The sequence below is a fragment of the Schistocerca serialis genome, unplaced genomic scaffold, assembly GCF_023864345.2.
Source record: "Schistocerca serialis cubense isolate TAMUIC-IGC-003099 unplaced genomic scaffold, iqSchSeri2.2 HiC_scaffold_1370, whole genome shotgun sequence".
Classification (NCBI taxonomy): Eukaryota; Metazoa; Arthropoda; class Insecta; order Orthoptera; family Acrididae; genus Schistocerca; species Schistocerca serialis.
The window spans coordinates 49,843-72,646 of record NW_026047592.1 but is presented as its reverse complement, the minus strand read 5'-3'; the positions used below and the strand labels follow the sequence as shown (position 1 = coordinate 72,646).

Here is a 22,804-nt window from a genome sequence, read left to right as displayed (position 1 = left end):
CCTCACACCACCACACCTGCTTGATGAGGACTGTCCCATACTTTCTAATAAATGTGTGTACCCGTATATGCATTTAGCTGTATCAAATTATCTTCCCCAACACACAAAATGGGGGTCATTATTCATTTTATCTTGAAAGTATGTGTGAAACGCACTTTCCACAAAAAGGCTCAGATGCATAACTCTCAAAATATGTGTTTGAACAATAGGTCTGGAATTTTTAAAGACAAGGCGAAGAAACCATTGGATTGTATAACTTTTTTATTAATCACAAAGAAACAACATGATTCAAAGACATCAACAACAGCAATGGACGTTCAAGTGAATTGTCTGCCTCCAATTCTGATCACAGAGAAACACTCCAATAGGAAAGAGGGCACAACATCCAGCTCCATTTTCAAAAGCTGCAATGTCAAATATTACAACCTGTAACAAAAAAAGGTCATGTGATAAATATAGTTTACATATCGATTACAGTAACAGAGGCATATATGATCTACTAGGAAGGGGGAACAGAAGGGCAGGACATGGGGAACAATGAACAGATGAGATGTGAAACCATGGTAAGTTAATAGTGGCGATAATGCCAGTTAATTACATGTGTGGGAAAAGCAACCACTCTTGCAATTCAGAGCTACTCTTGTTTCTGCAACTGATCTTCCGTTCTTTCATTGTTCCTATTTTTCTCATATTAATAATTCTAGTTATAGAAGGTTTTCTAACTAAAAGCTTATTAGCATTTTGTAATGAAACCGATAAACAATACAGTCACATTCTCTAATGGAAGAACACAGTACATCGCGTTCGTAAATAACTTGATCCAACAAAACTTTTTATATGAGTATCTCGACATTCATTACATGACATTTAATTTTAAGTATCAATACAAACACTTACATAAAACATTATTTACACTCAAAACCCATTATTCAAAACTGATGTCCATATGTGTAACTGTTTACAGTAGCAATTATTAATATAGTTACTATTGCTAGCTTTAATATGGATTGTTAAAAAGTTTAGAAATGTTAACTTAAAAATGAACTGTAAGCAAAATCTTTTCTGTTAAAAAGTTAATGTTGAAACCACTGGAGAAACATTATAATGTATTATTGTAGTCATCATGTACACTGAAAAAAAAAAAAAAAAAAAAAAAAATTGCAACACCAAAAAGTAATTAACGTAGAGTAATGAAATTTCAGGAATATATATGTCTAAGTAACTTATTTAAGTGATTAACGTTGCAAGATCACAGGATAATATAAGTGCGAGATACACCATTGCAAATGTGATACAGTAATACATTGAAATCCAGTGTAACTGCCCGAATGTAAGCATGCAAACGTGCATGCATTGTGCTGGATATGAGTTTGTGGGATGAAGTTCCATGCCTGTTTCACATTGTCATCGAAACAGGGATGGTTAATGCTGTTTTTGGGAGACACTGGAGTTGTTCAACGATGTCCCGTGTGCACTGAATTGGAGCCAGACCTGGTGATCAAACAGGTCAAGGCAACATGTTGACGTACTGTAGAGTATACACCCATGCCTCCATCTTTGCTACCCTCCCTGTTTACCTCTACCCTGTTGCTTCATAACCTGGGTTGTGAGTAACTGAATCCACTTTCTCTTCTTCCCCTTCTTTCCCCTCTCTCCTCCCTGATGAAGGAACAAAGTTCCAAAAGCTAGGATACGTAAATTTTCTGTTATGTTTTGTGTATCTATTGGCTGTACTGGCCAGCCCCTCTATCTCTTTGTTAGTATTTGTTTCACGTCTTTATATGAGATTTTCCATCATCACAATAATGTTAGTTTATAATTTATGGACAGCCTAATCCATTATTTCCTGTCAAGGTTTGAAACTTTAGTAAATCATAATTTTTGTCTTGGTAAAATAAAGGTGATTAGCTGTTTCCCTCATGCACATGTAAGAGACTGTCAGTTCACATCTACGTTTATAATCTGCAATCCACCAGGAGGTGCATGGTACAGGGTAAGTCCCATTGTACCAGTTATCAGGGTTTCTTGCTGTTTCATTCATGTATGGAGCGTGGAAGAATGATTGTCTGAATTTGTCTGAATGCCTCTGTGTGAGCAGTAATCATTCTAATCTTATCTTCACGACCCCTGTGAGAGCAATATGTGGGGGGTTGTAGTATATCCCTAGAGTAATCATTTAAAGACAGTTCTTGAAACTTTGCTAATACACTTTCTTGGGATAGTTTACACCTGTCTTCAACAGTCTGCCATTTCAGTTCCTTCAGTATCTCTGTGACACTCTCCCATGGATTAAGCAAACCTCTGACCATGCTGCCTTTCTTTGTATACATTCAATGTCTCCTCCTAGTCTTATGTGGTACAAGTCCCACACACTTTAGCAATAGTCTATGGTGGGGGGGGGTCACACGAATGACTTGTAAGCATCTCTCTAGTAGACTGATTGCACTTCCCCATTATTATACCAATAAACCAAAGTCTACAACCTGCTTTACCCACAACTGAACCTATGTGATCATGCCATTTCATATTCCTACAAAGTGTTACACACAGGTATTTGTACGAGTTGGCAGATTCCGACAGTGACTCACCCATATTATAGTCACAGGATACTAAGTTTATACATTTCTAAACATTCACAGCAAGTTGCCAATCACTGCACTATGTTGAAATCTCATCAAGATCTGACTGAATATTTATGCAGCTTCTCTGAAATAGCACTTCATTACAGATAGCTGCATCATCTGCAAAAATCCTGATTTACAGCAAGGTCATTAATGGGCAAGAACTGCAAGGGCCCCAACACACTTCCCTGGGGCACACCTGAAGTTACTTCTACATCTGATGATGACTCTCCATCCAAGGTAACATGCTGTGTCCTTCCTATCAAAAAGTCCTCAATCCAGTCACGAATTTCACTTGATACCCCATATGATCGTACTTTTCACAGTCAGTGTAGGTGTGGAACAGAATCAAATACTGTTAGGAAATCAAGAAACACTATCTACCTGTTGCCTTGATCCAACGCTTTCAGCAAGTTATGTGAGAAAAGTGACAGTTGGATTTCATATCATCTATGTTTTTGAAAACCATGCTGGTTGATATTGAGAAGGTAGTTCCGTTCGAGATACCTCATTATGTTTGAGCTCAAAATATTTTCTAAGAATCTACAACAAATCTATGTCAAGGCTATTGGATGGTAGTTTTGTCACTCCTACAACCCTTCTTGTAGACGGGTGTGATCTGTAATTTTTTCCAAAAACTGGATAAGGTTTTTTGGATAGATTACAGTGAGAAGAGAGGATAACTCAGCCACAAATTCAATATAGAATCTGACGGCGATTCCATCGGGGTCTGGAGCTTTGTTTAATGATTTCAACTGTTTCTCAACACAACTGACACTAATACCTATTTCATTCATTTTTTCAGTGTACTAGGATTGAATTGGGGCAGTTCTCCTGGGTTTTTATTTGCAAAGGAACATTTGAAAATCGAGTTCATAATTTCAGCTTTTACTTTGCTACCCTCAATATCAGTTCCTGTCTCACTTGCTAGGGACTGGACACTAACTTTTGTGCCACTAACAGGCCTTACATACGACCAGAATTTATTTGGATTTTGTGAAATGTCATTTGACAGTATTCTGCTACAGTAGCCATTGAAGGCTTCATGCATTGCTCTCTTGACAGCCAAACATGTTTCATCCAGCGTCTCTCAATCTATAATCCTACACTTTGTTTTACACCTATTATGCAGTAATCTCTGTTCCTTTAGACGTTTTCTTTACAGTGACTGTATACCACGGAGGTTCCATCCCATTATGAACTGTTCTACTAGGAACCTATCTACTCAGTGCATGGTCAACTGTTCTTTTCAAGTAGAGGAAGAGCACCTCTACATGCTCCTGACCTGTCCTGAAAGTTTCAAGTTCCTCACTGAGATAAGATAATACTAATTTCTACTTAGTTAACTGAACGCATAATAAGAGGATCCTCACGACACAGTAAATAACTGTGCGTCAGTCGGGTGTGGCCAATGCGGAGCCAACAAACGACGACTGAGTCCCTGCGGGTGGCTCGCAGGGATGACCGCCAAACAGTCGTCGTCTCCTTGATATGACGGAGTTTGTTTGGCACGGGCAGGTTGCGCCATTCAGTGTCCCAGAAATCGAAAACTTTGCGGCGTAATAGTGCCCGCAAATCAGTCGCCGGGAGGCCAATCTCCAGAGGTGGTTTACTGATGGCCTCTTTCACCAGGCGGTCAACATTCTCATTGCCGGGGATCCCAACATGGCCTGGGGTCCACACAAAGACCACAGAGCGGCCGCTACGTGCAAGAGTATGCAGGGACTCATGGACAGCCATCACCAGATGAGAACGAGGGAAATACTGGTCGAGAGCTCGTAAACTGCTCAGGGAATTGCTACAGATAACAAAGGACTCACCTGAGCAGGAGTGGATATACTCTAGGGCACAAAAGATGGCGACCAGCTCAGCTGTGTAAACGCTGCAGCCATCCAGCAAGGAACGTTGTTCAGAATGGTCCCCTAGAGTAAGCGCATATCCGGCACGACCAGCAACCATCGAACCGTCAGTGTATACAACGCCAGAGCCCTGATACGTGGCCAAGATGGAATAAAAACGGCAGCGGAAGGCCTCTGGAGGGACGGAGTCCTTCGGGCCCTGTGCCAAGTCGAGCCGAAGGCAAGGCTGAGGAACACACCATGGGGGTGTCGCAAAGTGGCCCGGAAAGGAGGTGGAACTGTAAAAACCCTAAGCCCGGAGAGAAGCCCTTTGACGTGGACTGCGATCGTACAACCTGACCGGGGCCGACGTTCAGGAAGATGGACGACCGATTGCGGGAACAGGAGACGATAGTTTGGATGCCCGGGCAAGCTAAAAACATGGGCAGCATAAGCGGCCAGTAAATGTTGGCGCCTCAATCGCAGTGGAGGGACACCTGCCTCCACAAGTATGCTGTCCACAGGGCTGGTGCGGAATGCTCCTGTCACCTGTCGAACCCCACAGTGGTGAACGGGGTCCAGCAGTTGCAACGCTGAGGGCGACGCTGAGCCATACGCCACACTCCCATAATCAAGCCGGGACAGCACAAGGGCTTTGTAGAGCTGCAGCAGCGTATTACGATTGGCACCCCAAGTTGTGTTGCTGAGGCAGCGAAGGGCATTCAGATGCTGCCAGCACTGACGCTTGAGTTGACGAATATGTGGAAGCCAAGTAAGCCGGGCATCGAACAGCAATCCCAGAAAACGGTAAGTGTCAACAACCCTGAGCATGGCATCCTGAAGATAGAGCTCAGGGTGGGGATGGACAGTTCGACACCGACAAAAGTGCATAAAAAAAGTCTTCGCAGGAGAAAATTGAAACCCATGAGCTAGGGCCCATGCCTGCGCCTTGCGTATGGCCCCCTGCAACCTACGTTCTGCAACACTAATGGTGGAGGAGCTGAACAAGATGCAGAAATCGTCAGCATATAACGTGGGTGAGACAGACGACCCAACTGCTGCTGCAAGGCCATTAATGGCCACAAGGAAAAGGGGCACGCTCAATACTGAGCCCTGTGGAACGCCGTTCTCCTGGATATGAAGTGAACTATGGGATGTGCCAATTAAAACGCGGAATGTCTGAACAGATAAAAAATTCTGAATAAAAATGGGGAGAGAGCCCCGGAGACCCCACCCGTGCAACGTGGCGAGTATATGGTGCCGCCACGTCGTGTCATATGCTCTGGAGAGGTCGAAAAAGACGGAGACAAGGTGTTGGCGCCTGGAAAAAGCAGTGCGGATTGCAGACTCAAGAAAGACCAAAGTATCGGCGGTGAAACGGCCCTGACGGAAGCCGCTCTGGCACTGAGCCAGAAGACCCCGAGACTCGAGCAGCCAACACAGCCATCGACACACCATACGTTCCAGTAGCTTGCACAGAGTATTTGTCAAGCTGATGGGTCGATAGCTATCCACAGTAAGCGGGTCCTTACCAGGCTTCAGCACCGGAATGATGGTACTTTCTCGCCACTGCGACGGAAAGACACCATCGCCCCATATGCGGTTGAAGATGGCAAGAACACATCGCTGACAGACCAGGGACAGGTGTTTGAGCATCTGATTGTTGACGCCATCTGGCCCAGAGGCTGTATCGGGGCACTGTGCCAGGACGCTTTGGAGTTCCCACAAACTAAATGGGGCGTTATACGTCTCAGGGTGGTGAGAAGCTAAAGAAAGCCGTTTGCCTTCCTCCCGGCGTTTAAGCGCGCGAAACGCAGGCGGGTAATTCCCCGACGCAGAGGCCCGAACATAGTGCTGTGCGAAATGCTCGGCGATTGCATCAGCATCGGTGGATACCGCCCCCTTGATGGTAAGCCCTGGGACACCTGTAGAGTGCTGCACTCCAAAGATGCGCCGAATCTTCATCCACACCTGGGAGGGTGAAGTACGGGAACCAATGGTGGAAACGTACCTCTCCCAGCACTTCTGTTTCCGCCTCTTGATGAGCCGCCGTGCCTGAGCACGGAGACGTTTGAAGAAAATTAGGTTCTCCAAAGACGGGTGCCGCTTATGTCGCTGAAGAGCCCGCCGACGTTCTGTAATGGCTTCAGCGACCTCCGGAGACCACCAAGGCACTGCCTTTCGCCGGGGGCACCCTAACGAACGAGGAATGGTACGTTCCGCAGCGGAAACAATTGCTGCAGTCAGTGTCTCAACCGCCACATCGATGGTACCGTGGGGGAGAGATGCAACAGTGGCAGCAGAGGAGAATGTTTCCCAGTTTGCCTTGCTAAATGCCCATCTAGGCAGGCGTTCATGGGATCGACGCTGGGGTAGTGAAAGGAAGATGGGAAAATGGTCACTACCACACAAGTCGTCATGGACTCTCCAGTGGACCAATGGTACAAGCCCTGGGCTGCACAACAACAGATCTATGGCCGAGAACGTGCCATGCGCCACACTGAAACGCGTGGCAGCGCCAGTGTTTAAGAGGCAGAGGTCAAGTTGGGAGATGAGATTCTCGACATCTCTGCCTTGGCCAGTAATCTTCGATCCACCCCACAAGGGATTGTGGGCGTTAAAATCCCCAAGGAGAAGAAAAGGCGTGGGAAGTTGGGCGACAAGAGCAGCCAATTCGGTCAGGGAGACTGTACCACCTGGAGGGAGATAGACACTGCAGACGTTTAAGTCCTGGGTAGTCCTTACGCGGACAGCCACAGCTTCCAAAGATGTTTGAAGGGGCACAGGAGCACTATATACAGAGGTAAGGACATACACGCAGGCTCCACCTGACACACTATTGTAAGTGCTTCGGTTGCAGTAATAACCCCTGTATCCACGGAGGACAGGGGTCCGCATTGCCGGGAACCAGGTTTCCTGGAGAGCAATGCATAAAGCAGGTGTCAAGCTTACAAGCTGACGTAGCTCAGGTAGATGGCTAAAATAACCGCCACAATTCCACTGGAGGATTGTACAAAGCGTGTCCTGTAGAGGCATTCAGGCACTGAAAAGGCAAATTACTGGGCAGGGTCACATGCTACCACCGACTGAGTGACGGATGTCGCTACGGCCATCGTTTCTGAGGAGACGGCGAGATCCAGGTCATCAGGGGACGCAAAGAGCTCGACCTCATCCTCAGAGGCTGAGCTGACAGGAAGCGTTGGTGCGGGAACCACTGGGTCCTTATCCTTCTTGGAGAGGTTCCTCTTCTCTCTCTTGTCTTTCGGAGGAGGGTTGGCATGCTGGGTGGGCTTTCCTGACGCATTATCAGGAACAGAGGAAGAGCGTGAAGCCCTTCGACCAGCAGCTGGTGGCTTCTTCAGCCACTGGCTAGTGTCTTGTGAGACACTGGGGAAGTCCTTGGAAGGGACTCCCCCAAGGGATCCCTTCCGAACAAGTGAGGCCGGAGGAGGCTGTTGCGTCTCTGGCTGAACAGCCGGAGAGAGATGTCGCTTCCCCGGCTGAGGAGCCGGACAGGGCTGTCGCCGCTCCGGCTGAGAGGTGGGGACCGACGTCCCCGGTTGCTTGGGGCGCACTGCTCCCAAACTGTGTGTTTTGGGAGCAGTGGAATAGAGAGTGGCCCCCACCGGTGGTGGGGCAGGTGAAACGTGACTGTTCGGTTGGCCAACTGTCAAAGGAGTCTTTGCAGGAACTGGTGGCTGCAGTGTTACAGCAGCATAACTCCTCAACATAGGTGTGGGGTTGAGCCATTCTAATTTCTTCCTCGCCTCTTGGTAAGTTAAACGGTCCAGGGTCTTAATTTCTTGTATCTTCCGCTCTTGATGGTAGACTGCACAGTCTGGCGAGCAGGGAGAATGATGCTCCCCACAGTTAACGCAGGTGGGAGGTGGAGCACACGGAGCACTTGGATGCAAAGGTTGTCCACAATCGCGACATGTGGGGCTGGCAGTGCATCTGGAGGACACGTGTCCGAATTTCCAGCACTGGAAGCATCGCATAGGGGGCGGGACATAGGGCTTGAAATCGCACCGGTAGATCATGACCTTGACCTTCTCAGGCAAGCAGTCGCCCTCATAGGCCAGGATGAAAGCACCGGTAGCGATCCTATTATCCTTGGGTCCCCTAAAGACACGACGAACGAAGTGTGCACCTCGTCGTGCCAGGTTCTCCCGTAGCTCGTCATCAGACGGTAGCAGAAGATCTTTATGAAAGATAATCCCCTGGACAAAATTTAGTGACTTATGGGGAGTGACGTTAACGGGTATGTCACCAAGCTTCTCACAGGCGAGCAACGCCCTTGACTGTGCAGAGGAAGGTGCTTGTATCAAAATGGCCCCGCTCCGCATTTTGGAAAGAGAGGCCACTTCCCCGAACTTATCTTCAAGATGGGTCACAAAGAACAGAGGCTTAGTCCCCAAAAATGAATCCCCATCAGTTCTGCTGCACACAAGATATCACGGTGAATATGGCTCCTGTCTGTCCGCAGCCCTGCGTCCCTCCCAGGGCGTGGCTAGGGAAGGGGACGATTTGGGGTTACATGCCACAGCGTTAAAGTCTACTTTATTGCGCTTAGAGACGTTGGTGGTCATGCGACCACCGGATTGAGATTGTACCCATTTCACTGCGGGATATCCACCCCGATGCCACCCACTCCGACCAGGGGCTCTCCCCACGGGTGGCACCCAGCCACAGCAAAGGCCACCTAGCAGGATGGCCGTTGCCGGGAGTCCTGATGCCCCGGAGAGACGGGCATCTACTCCTTGGCTTACGTGGGGAGGCGGCAGCTCAGGCATCGGCAGTACGATCCCTGTGTTGTCAGGGGGCTACAACCTAGAGGGTACATGACGACCCCACCACAACGGGCTGGCTACCGTGCTGGATTTTGGGTGCCATGGATAGTCCATAGTGATCGTGGGTGCAGATGATGATGCACTAAGGGCGTAACTTACACAATCCATCAGGTGTGTATGCCCAAAATGAGGGATGGAGGGTGCAGTTACGAGGCCCAGACGATAAAGAGTGCCAAGGTCTTAGGGCACAGAGGACTGATGGTGCACCACGTAAGGGGTCCTTCCCCAAAAGGCTCTTACTTCTGTTGAATTTGGAAAAATGGAGGTCAAACCCTAATGGGGACCATCACATTAAAGGCCGAAACAGTTGAGACTCCTTTTAGTCGCCTCTTACGACAGGCAGGAATACCGCGGGCATATTCTAACCCTCGAACCCGCAGGGGGGAAATGGACACAGGCAGACAGTGTTTGTTGGTAATGAGGATCACCCTGTGGCTACACTAGCCTTGGTGCACAGCCAGCACATCTTGGCACAGTGTTACACCGTCCGGGTTATCTGGATACTTCCCACTAACACCAACCTGTCAGAACTCCAGAGATGGGAACTTGCCCTTCAGTATATCCTCTCTTCTCGTTATCCGCCAGGCCTCAACCTCCGCTAATTTCAAGTTGCCGCCGCTCGTACCTCACCTGTCTTTCAACATCATTTTTGCCTCTGTACTTCTGCCTCGACTGACATCTCTGCCGAATCTCTTTGCCTTTACAAATGTCTGCTTGTGTCTGTGTATGTGTGGTTGGATATGGGTGTGTGTGCAAGTGTATACCTGTTCTTTTCTCCCCCTAAGGTAAGTCTTTCCGCTCCCGGGATTGGAATGATTCCTTACCCTCTCCCTGTGTGTTTTTCCCTCTATTATATAAATATAATCATACTATCATTTATTGTTGATGTGCCCTATTCTTGTATACACGTAATATACAGAGAAGAATTGCATTTTATGTTCTTTATATCTGCTTTTTTCATATTCTATTCGAATTTTACGATTCCAACAGGACAAAAACATGCCACGTAAACTTACATTTGAAGAAATTCTAGCAGAACTAGAGAACCATCAAGAGAGTGACGATGAAGATGATATACAGAATTGGCGATTATTCCACCCGATGCAGATGTAATAACAGATGAAGAAGACACTGACGAAAATGTACTGTTGTACAAGATGACGCCGGTACTTTAGAACTCACAACCAGCTGAGATGAAGTTAATGCTACAGTTGTACATCCAGAAGCCAAAAGAAGGAAAGCGTTGGGAGGTGGAGGAGAAAGTGGTATGTTATCTACAAAAAAATATATATGTAAGTGGTATAAATGTCAACCAACGTACACAAACAATAGTGAACCAGGGAAGAGCAACAAACATTATGATGCGGAATGTCTAGAAAATAACACAGTGCCCCAAGTGTTTGAGGATTTTTTTTCTGAGAAACTAATGGATACTATTATTGAACAAAGCGAAATTTATTCTTGCCAACATAACAGAATAAATTTTCTGCTAACCAAAGAAGAACTAAAATTATTTATTGGCGTATTACTTCTGAGTGGTTATCATAAGCTTCCCCACAAGAATAAGTACTGGGAACAGGCTCCTGATGTCGGTGTTCCTTTAGTCTTCAACTCCGGGTCAAGAAATAGGTTTGGGAAATAAAGAGATTCATTCATCTCAATGACAACTCCAAAATAGACAGAAACGACAAGATGTACAAACTGAGGTTATAATTTGAAATGCTGAAATAGGAATTTGGTAAATTTGGCGTATTTCATTCAGAACTCTCAACTGATGAAATAATGGTACATTATTATCGCAAACATTCAGCTAAAATGTTTCTGAGGGAAAAGCCTATCAAAGTTGGATATAAAATTTGGTGTCTTACAAGTTCCAATGGCTTTCTTTATAATTTTTCACCATACTGTGGCAAGACTGACAACAAACAGGAGCCTTTAGGTGCAAGGGTAATAAATGAACTAACCAGCATGATTCCAGAATCAGAGTATCCGAATTATAAGCTTTTCTTTGACAACTTTTTCACCAGTGTTAACACACTGATCACACTCGGAAAGAGTAAAATGAAAGCTGCAGGAACAATAACAGAGATCCGAACTAATGCATGTCCTTTGATTGACTCGAAAAGAATGGCAAAAGGAAGGAACGAGGATTCTATGACTACAGATTTGACAAAGAGAATGAAGTTCTGGTTGTGAAATGGAGTGACAACAAACCAGTATGTGTAGTGACAAATAACAGTACTATTATTCCTCGAGTTCTACAAAAAGATATTCACGAGCAAAAAAAAAAGGAAATATCTGTTACACTGCCACATATCATTGAAGAATACAATGCCCATATGGGTGGCATATATCTACTGGACAAGCAGATATCACTTTATAGGACGAGGATAAGGTCAAAGAAATGGTGGTGGCCATTATTCACACAGATGATATATATCTGCGTAGTAAACACATGGCGTGCATACCAAATTGCTAACTCTAATGAGAAGCTCTTACTTTTGGATGTCCGACAGAGAATAGTGATGTTTTTTCTATCAAAGAAAAAAGGATCAGTACCAAAACAAAGAGGACCACAAGGAAGCAAATTGATGGGAGGACGGGTGAGCACAGATGTACGACTAGATCCAGGAAATATTTTCTTTGTGCCAAGTAAAACACAGAAGAGATGTGCTTACTGCAAGAAAAAAACAACAAAAATTTGTGATAGGTGCAATGTTGGTGTACATGACAAGTGTTTTGCTTCATTTCATACTGAATATACATTCCATAACATTAAAATATTCTTTATTTAATGTTTGTGTTGCTTCTTACAATATTATGCATGGAGAATAAGATTGTGAATTTGGATAGCGCATTTGGCCAATGTCCCAAAAATGGGACTTCTGTAGTTTTTGTTCTAATAAACTGAAACTTTTCAAAACAACTTTTTATTCAATTTATCACTCAATGTAACATATTTATGTATAAAAGTTTGCAAAAAAAAGATCCAATAGAGTTTTGGCCAGTAAAGGGTTAAGGGAAAACCAGATGTAACACAAAATGTCTGGCAGAAAATCTGCTACAGGAACTACATCACAAACCCCGACTGCTCACAGATTATGCAAAGGACAATGGTAACATCCCCCCCATGAACCATGGACCTTGCCGTTGGTGGGGAGGCTTGCGTGCCTCAGCGATACAGATAGCCGTACCGTAGGTGCAACCACAACGGAGGGGTATCTGTTGAGAGGCCAGACAAACGTGTGGTTCCTGAAGAGGGGCAGCAGCCTTTTCAGTAGTTGCAAGGGCAACAGTCTGGATGATTGACTGATCTGGCCTTGTAACATTAACCAAAACGGCCTTGCTGTGCTGGTACTGCGAACGGCTGAAAGCAAGGGGAAACTACAGCCGTAATTTTTCCCGAGGGCATGCAGCTTTACTGTATGATTACATGATGATGGCGTCCTCTTGGGTAAAATATTCCGGAGGTAAAATAGTCCCCCATTCGGATCTCCGGGCGGGGACTACTCAAGAGGATGTCGTTATCAGGAGAAAGAAAACTGGCATTCTACGGATCGGAGCGTGGAATGTCAGATCCCTTAATCGGGCGGGTAGGTTAGAAAATTTAAAAAGGGAAATGGATAGGTTGAAGTTAGATATAGTGGGAATTAGTGAAGTTCGGTGGCAGGAGGAACAAGACTTCTGGTCAGGTGACTACAGGGTTATAAACACAAAATCAAATAGGGGGAATGCAGGAGTAGGTTTAATAATGAATAGGAAAATAGGAATGCGGGTAAGCTACTACAAACAGCATAGTGAATGCATTATTGTGGCAAAGATAGATACGAAGCCCACACCTACTACAGTAGTACAAGTTTATATGCCAACTAGCTCTGCAGATGACGAAGAAATTGAAGAAATGTATGATGAAATAAAAGAAATTATTCAGATTGTGAAGGGAGACGAAAATTTAATAGTCATGGGTGACTGGAATTCGAGTGTAGGAAAAGGGAGAGAAGGAAACATAGTAGGTGAATATGGATTGGGGGACAGAAATGAAAGAGGAAGCCGCCTGGTCGAATTTTGCACAGAGCACAACATAATCATAACTAACACTTGGTTTAAGAATCATGAAAGAAGGTTGTATACATGGAAGAACCCTGGAGATACTAAAAGGTATCAGATAGATTATATAATGGTAAGACAGAGATTTAGGAACCAGGTTTTAAATTGTAAGACATTTCCAGGGGCAGATGTGGACTCTGACCACAATCTATTGGTTATGACCTGTAGATTAAAACTGAAGAAACTGCAAAAAGGTGGGAATTTAAGGAGATGGGACCTGGATAAACTAAAAGAACCAGAGATTCAGGGAGAGCATAAGGGAGCAATTAACAGGAATGGGGGAAATAAATACAGTAGAAGAAGAATGGGTAGCTTTGAGGGATGAAGTAGTGAAGGCAGCAATGGATCAAGTAGGTAAAAAGACGAGGGCTAGTAGAAATCCTTGGGTAACAGAAGAAATATTGAATTTAATTGATGAAAGGAGAAAATATAAAAATGCAGTAAGTGAAACAGGCAAAAAGGAATACAAACGTCTCAAAAATGAGATCGACAGGAAGTGCAAAATGACTAAGCAGGGATGGCTAGAGGACAAATGTAAGGATGTAGAGGCCTATCTCACTAGGGGTAAGATAGATACCGCCTACAGGAAAATTAAAGAGACCTTTGGAGATAAGAGAATGACTTGTATGAATATCAAGAGCTCAGATGGAAATCCAGTTCTAAGCAAAGAAGGGAAAGCAGAAAGGTGGAAGGAGTATATAGAGGGTCTCTACAAGGGCGATGTACTTGAGGACAATATTATGGAAATGGAAGAGGATGTAGATGAAGATGAAATGGGAGATATGATACTGCGTGAAGAGTTTGACAGAGCACTGAAAGACCTGAGTCGAAACAAGGCCCCCGGAGTAGACAATATTCCATTGGAACTACTGACGGCCGTGGGAGAGCCAGTCCTGACAAAACTCTACCATCTGATGAGCAAGATGTATGAAACAGGCGAAATACCCACAGACTTCAAGAAGAATATAATAATTCCAATCCCAAAGAAAGCAGGTGTTGACAGATGTGAAAATTACCGAACTATCAGCTTAATAAGTCACAGCTGCAAAATACTAACACGAATTCTTTACAGACGAATGGAAAAACTAGTAGAAGCCAACCTCGGGGAAGATCAGTTTGGATTCCGTAGAAACACTGGAACACGCGAGGCAATACTGACCTTACGACTTATCTTAGAAGAAAGATTAAGGAAAGGCAAACCTACGTTTCTAGCATTTGTAGACTTAGAGAAAGCTTTTGACAATGTTGACTGGAATACTCTCTTTCAAATTCTAAAGGTGGCAGGGGTAAAATACAGGGAGCGAAAGGCTATTTACAGTTTGTACAGAAACCAGATGGCAGTTATAAGAGTAGAGGGGTATGAAAGGGAAGCAGTTGTTGGGAAGGGAGTGAGACAGGGTTGTAGCCTCTCCCCGATGTTGTTCAATCTGTATATTGAGCAAGCAGTAAAGGAAACAAAAGAAAAATTCGGAGTAGGTATTAAAATTCATGGAGTAGAAATAAAAACTTTGAGGTTCGCCGATGACATTGCAATTCTGTCAGAGACAGCAAAGGACTTGGAAGAGCAGTTGAATGGAATGGACAGTGTCTTGAAAGGAGGATATAAGATGAACATCAACAAAAGCAAAACAAGGATAATGGAATGTAGTCTAATTAAGTCGGGTGATGCTGAGGGAATTAGATTAGGAAATGAGGCACTTAAAGTAGTAAAGGAGTTTTGCTATTTGGGGAGCAAAATAACTGATGATGTTCGAAGTAGAGAGGGTATAAAATGTAGGCTGGCAATGGCAAGGAAAGCGTTTCTGAAGAAGAGAAATTTGTTAACATCCAGTATTGATTTAAGTGTCAGGAAGTCATTTCTGAAAGTATTCGTATGGAGTGTAGCCATGTATGGAAGTGAAACATGGACGATAAATAGTTTGGACAAGAAGAGAATAGAAGCTTTCGAAATGTGGTGCTACAGAAGAATGCTGAAGATTAGATGGGTAGATCACATAACTAATGAGGAAGTATTGAATAGGATTGGGGAGAAGAGAAGTTTGTGGCACAACTTGACCAGAAGAAGGGATCGGTTGGTAGGACATGTTCTGAGGCATCAAGGGATCACCAATTTAGTATTGGAGGGGAGCGTGGAGGGTAAAAATCGTAGAGGGAGACCAAGAGATGAATACACTAAGCAGATTCAGAAGGATGTAGGTTGCAGTAGGTACTGGGAGATGAAAAAGCTTGCACAGGATAGAGTAGCATGGAGAGCTGCATCAAACCAGTCTCAGGACTGAAGACCACAACAACAACAACAACAACAACAATGGTAACTTCCGAAAATTCTCAAAAATACACATTTATTTGCATTGATATACAATGAAATTCAGGGGTGATGTATACTTTGGCTGAGCTGTGAACCACAAAGCATTGATTTGCTACGTAAATTACGTATACAAAACACTGGTAGCACTAACTTACAAAGTATAGTTTTGCAGGCATCTCAAAATTCTGAAACTAAACTATTTCTCACATAATTGGACAACAAAATAAGAGACAGACTATTTTGAATGAGGATGATAGGCATACTGTTCTAAAAATTTTTGAAAGAGCACAATTTAGTTTAAGCCTACAATTGACGCTAATAGTACTAGTTTATCACGGGATTCCCAAATGTTTGAAATTTCACAACATATCAGAATTCAAACAAGTATCGATACAATCAATGAAAAATTATGCAGAAGTGACATGAACAGCAAAATATACAAATATAGAACTTCAAACAGACACATTATCTAGTACAAACAGTCCCCACATAAGGGAAAATTCCTAAGTCAGCTTTATTTAAATGGGCAAATAAAATAAATAACAAAACTGGAAATTGTCCCTCCTCTTGCAATGAATTGCTACTGGACAACTGCTTTTGTACATTAAATGGAGAGTACAGTACACATCTAATTAACACCAATGGATTTCTTTTCGCAGAATAACAATCTTCGGATACTGTACTGCATAGTGTGGGAATTCTGAGACATTCTGGGTTGCTGCAGAGTGATTCATTTTCTAAAATAGACAATGTGTAGTGGTGTACACTGTTAACACACTAGGCATATTACACGGGCCACTTGTTCACTCCTTTTGTACACACATCACTTAGACTGAGGTAGCAATGGAGTTTAAAAGAAGACATTCATACATGGCACTGAATTTAAGATAGAAGTGAATTTAAAGCAGTATTTGGAATCTCTTCATGCAATAAACCAACAGTCTGCTGCCGATTTAATGATTTCTGAGACACACTCTTCAAGACTGAAGTCAATAATGACAGCCACTACTGAAAGAAACTAGCTTCACCTCTGGATAATGATGACTGAAGAGGACAGCTCCCCACTGCCTCTACCAACAAAATGAATGCAATCTTTGAATCAGATCAGAACTAGTTTGTTGAGTTCCTGCATGGCAATCTTCAGATCAGAAAAATAGTTGTGAAGATCAGAAAAATAGTTGTTAGATAAAACACCTTTTAAAACTTCAGTAAAAAAACTTGCTGCTAAATCCTGATAATAAACAGTTGAAAAATTTGATTCTCAGCGGTCAAAAGCAGCATACAATAACTAATGACAGAAAACAACTGTACCAATCTTAGAAACAAACATGTGATAGACCTTCTCAAACACACCCATATGGCAAAAGTGAAAAAGAGGACACAAAAATTATTAATGTCATTGGATGAAAATGATATTTTTCAACTTAAGATAATAGAGTTACTAAAAATATTTTTAATTAAGCAACTAGTTTCAACTCGAAAAGCCATTTTTCGGTTTACACACATAGCGAGGTCCCACAGAAATAAAAAGGCAGCAAACTCACACTATGTGCTACTGTTCATCATGGCTTACAAATTACAGTAGAAATGCTACTGTTTGTTGTACTTTAAAAACATTTAAAATGACTTTTTGGGCCAGAACTACCTGTACAGGGTGATTCAAAAAGAATACCACAACTTTAAAAATGTGTATTTAATGAAAGAAACATAATATAACCTTCTGTTATACATCATTACAAAGAGTATTTAAAAAGGTTTTTTTCACTCCAAAACAAGTTCAGAGATGTTCAATATGGCCCCCTCCAGACACTCGAGCAATATCAACCCGATACTCCAACTCGTTCCACACTCTCTGTAGCATATCAGGCGTAACAGTTTGGATAGCTGCTGTTATTTCTCGTTTCAAATCATCAATGGTGGCTGGGAGAGGTGGCCGAAACACCATATCCTTAACATACCCCCATAAGAAAAAATCGCAGGGGGTAAGATCAGGGCTTCTTGGAGGGTAGTTGACGTTCAGGTAGTTACGGACAGATAAGTGCCAATGTGGTGGTGCTCCATCCTGCTGAAATACGAATTATTGTGCTTCTTGTTCGAGCTGAGGGAACAGCCAATTCTCTAACATCTCCAGATACTGTAGTCCAGTTACAGTAGCACCTTTGAAGAAAAAGGGACCAAAATCTTTATTGGCTGAAATGGCACAGAAAACGTTCACCTTAGGCGAGTCATGTTCATACTGAGTTGTTTCCCGCGGATTCTCAGTGCCCCATGTACAGACATTGTGACGGTTGACTTTCCCGTTAGTGTGGAAAGTTGCTTCATCACTAAACACAATCTTCGAAACGAAAGATTCATCTGTTTCCATTTGAGCAAGGATAAAAACACAGAAATCGATTCTTTTAATCTGATCAGCTGCAGACAGTGCTTGAACCAATTTCAGACGATAAGGTTTCATAACTAACCTTTATCGTAGGACTCTCCATACAGTTGATTGTGGAATTTGCAGCTCTCTGCTAGCTCTGCAAGTCGATTTTCCTGGGCTGCGAACAAATGCGTGCTGGATGCGTGCTACATTTTCATCACTCATTCTCGGCCGTCCAGAACTTTTCCCTTTGTACAAACACCCATTCTCTGTAAACTGTTTATACCAACGTTTAATATACCACCTATCAGGAGGTTTAACACCATACTTCGTTCGAAATGCACGCTGAACAACTGTCGTCGATTCACTTCTGCCGTACTCAATAACACAAAAAGCTTTCTGTTGAGCAGTCGCCATCTTAGCATCAACTGACGCTGACGCCTAGTCAACAGCGCCTCAAGCGAACAAATGTACAACTAAATGAAACTTTATACCTCCCTTAATTTGCCAACAGATAGTGCTTAGCTCTGCCTTTTGTCGTTGCAGAGTTTTAAATTCCTAAAGTTGTGGTATTCTTTTTGAATCACCCTGTATAATTAAGGAGAGGTCTTATTAAAATACAACAGCTTAAATGCAAAAAATATCACCTTCATTCATTATGAAGGTTGTCGTAATGTCAGAGACATTTTGAATGTATCACGCATATGTAAATTTAATTACCTGAGCAGATCAGTATCCTTCATCACTCCAAGTAATGTTGTAAACAGGATATGCAGTCTTCAGAATTTCTACTGTCTTGCTGTGGTCTGCCTTCCCAAACCCCTGAAATGAAGCAGTCTTTGGGTATTTTAAAACTAAAGTACAATTAAACAGTGTGCTACATATCACAATAATAATTAAACACTAAAACGAGAACTCTTAACTACAACTACATCATAAGTAACCGATGTGCTTGTACGTACACTAAAAATGCATCTAATACAGAGCACATGAAACCGTAAAGCAATCTGAAATTTTCTAAACCACACATCACAACACAAAAGCAGCAGAAAAAGGGAGTGTGTAAAGACCTTCAGAACAGATGTGCAATATGCAGCATCAGAATTAATTTTTCTATTGATGGGTCTGGCATTGTACACAACACTGAAACACAAGCAGCAGTAATCGTGCAAAAACATTAAACACGTACCCACAATCTGCAACTGTATTAACTGTGTTAAATGAAACAGGTAGGTCACAAAATGTGTGAAACACAGTCTGAAAAGTATAAAATAGGTGCGAGGGGTACAGAGGAATCATTTGGTCTGCTCCAAGTGCAAGTAATTGTTGATTTGAGTAATTATGACAACTGTCCTGGCAACTGGAAAAAGTCTTGTAAAAACACCAGGCTCACCACAATTCATGTGCTGCCGTAACTATACTCAATCAAAAGATACAGAAGCTGGTAATAATAATAATAATAATAATAATAATAATAATAATAATAATACAGATTAAGTGTGGAATATACCAAGGAGACTCATTAAGTCCTTTCTGGTTCTGCCTTGCTCTGAACCCACTATCCAACATGCTAAATAATACAAATTATGGATACAATATTACTGGAACATACCCACACAAAATCACACATTTGCTATACATGGATAATCTAAAACTACTGGCAGCAACAAATCAACAACTCAACCAATTACTAAAGATAACAGAAGGATTCAGCAATGATATAAGTATGGCTTTTGGAACAGACAAATGTAAGAAAAATAGCATAGTCAAGGGAAAACATACTAAACAAGAAGATTACATATTGGATAACCACAGCGACTGCATAGAAGTGATGGAAAAAACGGATGCCTATAAATATCTAGGATACAGACAAAAAATAGGAATAGATAATACAAATATCAAAGAAGAACTAAAAGAAAAATATAGACAAAGACTAACAAAAATACTGAAAACAGAATTGACAGCAAGAAACAAGACAAAAGCTATAAATACCTATGCCATACCAATATTGACCTACTCATTTGGAGTAGTGAAATGGAGTAACACAGACCTAGAAGCACTCAATACACTTACACGATCACAATGCCACAAATATAGAATACATCACATACATTCAGCAACAGAAAGATTCACATTAAGCAGAAAGGAAGGAGGGAGGGGATTTATCGACATAAAAAACCTACATTATAGACAGGTAGACAATTTAAGAAAATTCTTTCTAGAACGAGCAGAAACTAGCAAAATAAACAAGGCAATCACTCATATAAATACATCGGCTACACCACTGCAATTTCATAACCACTTCTACAACCCTTTAGATCACATAACATCAACAGACATGAAGAAAGTAAATTGGAAAAAGAAAACACTACATGGCAAGCACCCGTATCATCTAACACAGCCACACATCGATCAAGACGCATCCAACACATGGCTAAGAAAAGGCAATATATACAGTGAGACAGAAGGATTCATGATTGCAATACAGGATCAAACAATAAACACCAGGTATTACAGCAAGCATATTATTAAAGATCCCAATACCACAACGGATAAATGCAGACTTTGTAAACAACAAATAGAAACAGTAGATCACATCACAAGCGGATGTACAATACTAGCAAATACAGAATACCCCAGAAGACATGACAATGTCGCAAAAATAATACATCAACAGCTTGCCTTACAACATAAACTTTTAAAACAACACATTCCTACATACAAGTATACACCACGAAATGTACTGGAGAATGATGAATACAAATTATACTGGAACAGAACCATTATAACAGATAAAACAACGCCACATAACAAACCTGATATCATACTCACCAATAAAAAGAAGAAATTAACACAACTAATCGAAATATCCATACCCAATACAACAAATATACAAAAGAAAACAGGAGAAAAAATTGAAAAATACATCCAACTGGCTGAGGAAGTCAAAGACATGTGGCATCAGGATAAAGTTGACATCATACCAATTATACTATCAACTACAGGAGTCATACCACACAATATCCACCAGTACATCAATGCAATACAGCTACATCCAAACATATATATACAGCTACAGAAATCCGTAATTATTGATACATGTTCAATTACCCGAAAGTTCCTAAATGCAATATAACACATACCGTACAGTTAAAAGGAAGTGACGCTTGATCAAGGTCCGCGTCACTCCATTTTTAACCGGACTTAACGTCTGAGAAAGTGAAGGTAATAATAATAATAATAATAATAATAATAATAATGTCATAAAATTATGGGACAGAAGATTCTCTCTCTCTCTCTCTCTCTCTCTCTCTCTCTCTCTATCTCTCTCTCTCTTGCTACATATACAACTCTCTCTCGCTATATATACAAGTGGAAGCAAGGATTGTGGCCTCAAAAGTAATCTGAAAGGTGTAAGAAAAAATCATGAATCAGATTGAACAGCACAGTTGGTATCAGCATTGTCCACGGAAGACAAGGTTTCAGGATGTAGTCCTGGCCCGGCACACAGTTTTAATTTGTCAGGAAGTTTCATAATCATGGCTGCTACCCAGAACAACAGTAGCCATTTCAACCATAACACTTGTCCACAACACCACACACAAATTATTGTACACGGTTGTAAGAAGCATGATGATGATGATTTACAGGTATTAACATCTGGTGACATTTGCTTCTGACCATATAACAAGGTATTCTATAATTTGTGCCATGTAACCGAAGCAGAAACTGCTTTCCCATGGAGGAGCTTGGCGTATAACATTCTTAAAAACTTTAAAAATACTTGAATTATAGGGCACACAACGTATGAACAGAAACTTCACTGTTCTTAAAATATTTTTTGTTAACTGTGGTCTGCAGCTTATACGAATTGTAGAAATGACATCACGTAACACTTTAAGCTGTTCATAAATTTTTTTTACGATGCAACCAGTTTTGGTCAGAGACCATTCTTGAGCATCTGTTGTACCCACAGCATGGAAACAGGAAAAATTCAGGCAAAAAGGATACTTCAAAATTGTAATAACAATACATACAATGCTTGTGGATATTTAATTTATATTTCTGACATTGTATTCTTTTGATATATATAGTTTTTGCTGGTAATCAAATTCTGTAAGTGTTGCTTGTATTGTTACTATAATTTTCAAACATTCTTTTCATCCCAAATTTTCCCGTATCCACGATGTATATACAACAGGTGCCTGAAAATGGTCTTCAACTGAAACCAGTCACACAGTAAAAAATTAAGTTGAATAACAGCTCAAGATGACACATACTGTCATTTCTACAACTCACTGCTTTAGGTATCACCTGTGAGTAGCTGTATACTTTGATGACCTTGGCACTGGGGTCGTGCTGTATTCTGCCACCACCAGTGCACTCGGTATCAACACCGAGGCCTTTCACCCTGTCCATTGTCTCATCGTAGACGTCCGAATGGAAGCCAACTCACTTGTATTCTCGCACCTAGTAGCAGGAACCATAGTCAAACTTTGAACAAAATGTATCAAGAGTACTAAGCAAGAAGAAAACACAAAAGTAACAACGTGAGTGGAAATTGTGGCATCAAAAATAATCTGAAAACATAACTTAAAGGAGCTGTTATTATATCCACTATCTATAGGAAACACAAACAGGAGCTTCTGTTTTTTTTTTTTTTTTTTTTCATACCTACTGCAAATGCAAATGAAAGCTTTTGTATATTCGGACATGTG

At 42.1% G+C, this 22,804-nt stretch overlaps 1 long non-coding RNA gene across 1 annotated transcript; it reads right to left on the bottom strand.

Moving 5' to 3' along the window:
• Positions 1–243: 243 nt before the first annotated feature.
• On the bottom strand, positions 244–22,394 carry LOC126441765 (uncharacterized). Its single transcript, XR_007581501.1, has 2 exons — positions 18,807–22,394; positions 244–426 (listed from the first exon to the last, which is right to left on the bottom strand). It is a non-coding gene; the product is annotated as an uncharacterized LOC126441765 (long non-coding RNA).
• Positions 22,395–22,804: the final 410 nt, after the last annotated feature.